This window comes from Coffea arabica, chromosome 6e (genome assembly GCF_036785885.1).
Source record: "Coffea arabica cultivar ET-39 chromosome 6e, Coffea Arabica ET-39 HiFi, whole genome shotgun sequence".
In the NCBI taxonomy this organism is placed as follows: domain Eukaryota; kingdom Viridiplantae; phylum Streptophyta; class Magnoliopsida; order Gentianales; family Rubiaceae; genus Coffea; species Coffea arabica.
In genome coordinates this window covers 40,064,618-40,071,052 of record NC_092321.1, presented here as the reverse complement: position 1 = coordinate 40,071,052, position 6,435 = coordinate 40,064,618, and positions in this window count along the sequence as shown.

The following is a 6,435-nucleotide window of genomic DNA, read 5'->3' as shown; positions in this document are numbered from 1 at the left end:
GACTTGTAAGCTTAAATTCTTAAGGGTGATTTATATTATGTAATTTTGAGTGAAGCGTGGTAAGTTGGCATACGATGATATATGTACTAAGCTGAATTGTTGAATTAGTGATTATGTTTGAGTTAGTGTTTCAATCCCCTGCATTGTCAAATGTTACATTCGTTTCATTGATGATATTAGTACTTTGAACGACTGAGTCCTGGCGAGAGTTGGGCAGGCAGTCCGTTGATACCCTAGGGTTTGCCCTAGGGAGAGGTGGGGCTGTCACAGTTGGTATCAGAGCTTAGGCTTCAGATCTTTGTAGAGTATCCTAGACATAAAAGCTCAGGATGCTGGACTGTGGGATTGGTTTGAAAGTTAAGTGATCACTGGAAGGAAAAAAAAATTTTGAGCCTAGGTTTGAATTGGTTTGGGCGAGTTAGGAATTTTCGACTTGAGGATTATATTTGATTATTTTCCCTTAAGAGTACTTAAGTTTATCTACACTTTGTGTAGGCTGGATGAATCTGGCGGCCCTAGTAATAGACCGGTTGGCGAGCCATCCCGTGGGGACTTACCGATGATTAAGTATCAAATCAGACCCGGAGGCCTAGAGCCTATTGGGGCTTATCTAATCACTACAAGTGGTGTGAGTGTCTGCAAATTTTACCTATTCTAATGGAGTAGTGTTGGCCGTTGTGAAGGAGCGAAAGTTGCTTGCCCGGGACAATGCTAGGTTTAAAGCTGAAGTCAATCAACTAAAGGAAACTACTAAAATGCAAGCCGATCGAATTAAGGAGCACTGGTATGATATGGTTGAAGGCCATCAAAGGATTGGTAAATCTTTGTATGTAACTTGGAGAAGCTCAGGAACGCGTTTAGGGGGCAATAAAAGTGAGGAATAGAGTCGAGTCAAACCTGAATGTTTGTGATGACCTGTTTGGGGACTTCAGTAGACTTAAGTGGTGAAGTCTCTAACATTGGAGACGAGGCAAGTGTTGACCTTGCCTAGACCGGAGGAGGGTCAGCTAGTCCCGCATCAAACTAAGCCTACACCTCTAGGCTACTACTTTGGATGATTTTGACTACTATACATAGAAAGGATAAGGGATGTGGTGACTCGGTGGTTGTACAATTTTCTTTTGACTACTTGCACTGGATTTTTCCTTGATATGACTGTATGACTGTATTTGTATCTGTGAGTCTCGTACCTGATACTTTTGGTCTAGTTATCTTACAAACAACTACTATGAGCCTTGGAATGTATAATACTTTGACTTTGACTGTGACTGTGAATTGGACTGTGACTGTTACGGTGACTTTGACCTCGACTTTATTACGACATTGGCATTTAATTGCTTTATATTTTCACTCGCTTATTGTGACTCCGATTTCATTTTATTTGACTTTTGTAAAGGAATAATCATCTATCATGTACCAACACGTACTTACCCATTGGTTAAAATACTTGGACCCTAGACCAGTGAGTAATAAAGGAGAATAGGTCCAGGACCAAGAAGAGGAATAAAGGTTTGTAGTAAATTAGAACCAGGGACCCGGAGGTGGAGTAGGGGATCAGGTAGCTACAGCTATCAATCGTATGATCGATCTACTGTTTACTGGCCATTCGGTTGACCAACAAGGTCAAACAACGGGTAACTAGTAAAGGAACCTTGAAGTAAGTTAAGATAGAGTCCTAAATCAGTTCCAAAAGTTCACACCTCCTAAATTTCTTGGAGAACTAGATCCCGAAATTGCCGAGAACTGGTTTGAAAGAATGGAAGATATTTTACTGCTTCGCGTGGTCTCTGCACGAAGTGAGCTTGGGGCCAAGTGGTGTTATTGTTTCGATTATGTGAGTCAGTGGAAAGGACTAGGTGCTCTTTTTGGGCGTAAGCTATGAATCATGACTGTTATAAGCGTAAACCCTTTATCAGGATACTTGGGAGGAATAGATATGTACGTCGGGTAGGAATCTGTAATATGGGTGATTTACTCTTAGGACCGGCCGGCTCGAGTTGTGAATTACCTTATTGTGGATTCTTGTACTTGAGTACCAAAAAGTGGAGAGCCCTAGAATAAGGGTCTGTATCTTGATTGCACTTGAGACAAGTTTTAATGGCAAAAGTCAAGGAACGAAAGATCCTAATATTTGACCTAGTTATTGGACTGATTGAGGGAATAAATCTCGGAAGCTATCATGGACTAATCTCAAAATAGTCTGACAGGGTTTCTATAGATGGTGGCTAGATTATACTGTACGTCGAGAAATTTGCACTGAAGATCTGTTTCCTTCACCCATGACTGTGAAGACATGATAAGTGTTTATTTCGAATGTGGGGCGGTTTGATTACAACTATATGGATATTTCTACTCCTCTTGTGACATTCTTTCCTATGCTTCCTTGACACCTATCCACTAATGTCTAAGTATGGACTTGACTCGATTATGATCGTGGCGAGATCGTGAGTTTTGGAATTATGCATGGGAATTTGAGAAAAGAATTGGATTCTATACCTGTATGCAAGAGATTGAGATAGGAGGTAGAAGTTCCGACACATAAAGTACGCTTTAGGGTTGCTATGTGCATAAGTGATAAGGATACTCTCGTATTGAAATTCCCGAATAAGAATGAGTGGCATTGTATTCTGAGCTATTAGCCTACCTGTATTCTATTATCTTGTCTATCTCACTTGAGGATAGCTACGTTTAATTCCTTGTGGTAGGATCGGAGGAGAATGAATTTAAAAGTTATATGACTAGAGTTTCCAATTGTAATTAGTTACTTACTTTGCTCCTTTGATTTACTGGCAAGCTACTATCGAGATAAGTGAATTAGTGAGATGACAAATGTGACTGATCTGCATAAGAAAATAGAGGTTATTCAAAAAGAAATAGAGTTCCAAAAGAGATGAACTGAGTACTGGGAAAGATGATGGGAACCAAAATACCTAGAGAACATTGAACTATTGCATCAGAACATACGATTGAAAGGAAATATGAAGGGGTTCCAGAAGAGGTACAGAATAAGTTTGTACCAGTACATTTGCCAAGTTGAATAGCCATTAATGAGGTTTTTGCCTGGATAAGTTATAATCATTGGACTATGCATAGTGACATTTTTATATAGCAAGATGTATTCCCTTAGGAACAGTGGACTTGGTACCTGCTGTTTTAATAAGTGCTATGAAATATTTGTGGTGGTGCAATATTGGATCCTTATCCCTGAGTTTATTGCCCTACTTTGGTCTTTGAGTTAAAAATTTATCGTTTGTCGCTCGAAGGGAAGAAATGATTTAATGTACAGAGTGTATGGGTTAAAGAGCTAGCAAGAATAGTAACCATGTTGTAACTCTTCTTTCTATCGAGATTAAGGTTTGCGTCACATTTTTCACCTTGACTAAATCAACAATTTGACCGAATTGTCTTCATCTTCCCTCTTACTTGGCCGAACCAAGAGAGAAGAGAAACCAAAGAGAGACCTCCAACTCCAACCTCAATTTTGTACTTGAATCTGAAGTTACTCCATGGAAATGTTAACTAAGAAAGATTTCAAGGTATTGGTGGAGCGATTTTTGAGGAAGAAGCCCTGGATTTCCATCTTTCTTGAGGTTACAAGGTAACTTTGGCTAGCAATTTTCCTCTACTACCAATATAGGAAAACTAGTGGATTAAGGTAGTACTTTTGGCAGCTTTATGGAAAATTTCATGGGTTGAACTAGTGTTATGGTAATTTATGGTTTTATGGTGAATTTTCTACCACACGTCATGCTTAAGTACTGACCATGGTCTGATAGCTTTGTTATGACTTGCCTAAAGAAAATTCAAGCTTGTGATTAAGAATTTCAGCTTCGGGTTTCATTTTGCTAAACTTGAGTAGAGACGGTTATATGCTTGATGTAGTGAGTTGTGGGCTTGATATTTATATGCTTGAGTTGAAGCTATTTCATGGGAAGAATGAAGCCTTGAATGGGCTAGGAAAAGTTAGTAAACACAAAGGATGTGCCGCTGAAAATTTTTTCCGCAGGGAACCTTGGAAGGTTTTACAGAATTTGTTATATCTTGATGTAGAAAAGTCAAAATTGAGTTTTATTATGTTTGAAACTAGATTCAGAGTATCAGTATTGTTCTCAATTTCCATGAATATCTATGATTTTTCAAAGTTGACTGAAACTGTATACCTGTTCTGTCTGTTACTGGGTGAAGCAGCAACTTTAGGTTGGAATTTGACCGACTCGTGGATTGGATCTTACAATGGTACCTTCTAGAAAGTTGTAACAATTTGAATCCATATTCCGACGGTATAAAGTTTTTTAAGTTTTGGACATAAGAAGCTCGAGATAAGATTTTCAAATGAGATCACGCAAAACTAAAAAAATTTCTATTTTTCCTAGGATTATTCCCAACTTTAGGATTGGAGTTGGTAAACTATTTTGAGGTTGGTTTATGAGTAGAAACGAGACTTAAATGAAAGGAAAATGAGTTCTTCAAACCACCTTAGGTCGGACAGTTTACAACTTTGCATTTTGAACGTCTTTTCTACTTTCTCTAAACGTTTGGCTATAAGTGATACTTTTCTGCTCTAAATGACTTTTGCAACATTGATTAGTAAGGACATAAGGATTATTCTTCGATGGGAACAAGCTAGTATTATATTTCGATAGGTTATACAACTATGAAACTTGTAAATTGAAACATGTTCTAAATAAAGATTTGTAGCTTCAATTCCTACATAATATGGCTTTGTATTGCTGGTCTTACTAAAGCATGCGCTCACAGGACTCGAGAGAGTTAAAAAGGATATTCATCGAAAATATTTTGAACTACTCAGTAATCAAGCTGAGAATCTCGAGGGCGAAATTCTTTAAGGGGGAGAGAGTGTGAGAACCCTCATTTTTAAAATACAATTTCCCCAAACTACATGCCTTGCACCAAGATTTAAACCACCTCTTATATGCCCTGGCATTATATTTCACAATGTGTTACAACAAATCCCTTGTATTGACCCTCACTTTAAAACACAATTTTTTTACTTACATGCCTTATTATAAGATCTAGACCATTTAATATATGCCCTTACAAATTATTTTCTATGTGTTATAATAATTTCCATGCATTTCATTTCAATTCATTTTACTTGAAGTAAAATATTTCCTTGAGCTAGGTTGTAAATAATTCACCACTTGTAATTGTCCAAGTGTTCTTTTATTAGTGGTAGAGACTTTATGTGAGAGATTAGAGGTGTTGAATAATTATTGGTGCATTTGGAAAGGTAAGAATGGCATTAGTCAAAGATTAAGAAAGGTTAGGACAATAATGGAGCCATGTGGCAAAACCCTAGCCATGTATCTTGTTTGACCAAAGGATTAGAGGAATTTTAAACCAACTTTGCTTCATTTTCCTCCAAAATTTCGTCCACCTTAAGGGCTTCCAAGGGAAGGAAGAAAACTCCATCTTCTTGCTATGACAACCTTAGCTTGATCTTGAACAAAAACCAAAAGAGAAAGATCTAGAGTTTGTGAGAAAATTTCCTTCAATCTTTGAGGTTGTTTCAAGCCTAAAGCTTCTATTATGGTGGTTTGTTTGGTGACCAAAGCAACTTGTAAGTAAGGTATGTAATCTTTAAAATTTGGGTTTATGATGTTATATCATCTACTTGAGGTTGAAATGGTGAAAACAACTTGTTATGGTTGAATTTGGGGTTAGTTTCTTGAGTTAATCAAGTAATGGTTAGGTTTACTAATATGCATACCAAGTGTTTGATGAAATGTCTAACCCTTATTCATGTGTGTTTATGAAGTATTGATATGTTTTAAACCCCTATTTAGTTGGATCTAATACTTGGTATGTGCAAGGAATGAAAATAACAAGAAGAGTAGAAGTTAGAAATTTTTTAAAGTGTGCTGACCGAAACTTTTTAAGCTTGCTGCCCGGTTTTTCCTTGATATTTTCATGCACATTTTGGCTACAACTGTGAGTATTATATGTTGGGTTATGTGTGTGGAGGTTGTCTACAAAAAAATTAGCCAATTTGGTTGAATAAATTTTGAGTTATAAACAAAGGAGGAAAACTGGACTAGGTCCAGAAATTTTCTGTCCAGCCATCTTGTTAAGGTCATAACGTGTTACTCACTGATCAGAATTGAGAGCCATTTATGGCAATTGAAAGTAGACTCTTAGAGCTTTAAAACGGTACAAAGCTCATTTTCTGGTTCATCCCGAGCGATCCGTGGCGAGTCTGGAAAGTTGGCTGTCCGGGAAGTACTGTTCATCCGAGACAGTCCAGAAAGTTCATTTGGTTTCTTAATTTTGAGCCACTTATGTTGGGATTTTGGAAATGGTTTCTTCTAGACAAATTTAGCCTTATGAACCTAGTTTCCAATGCAACTGACGGAACCAAATTCTGACTTTCCCACAATGAGCAATGACCGTTTTCCCGAGGCTGGCCGGGCGAGA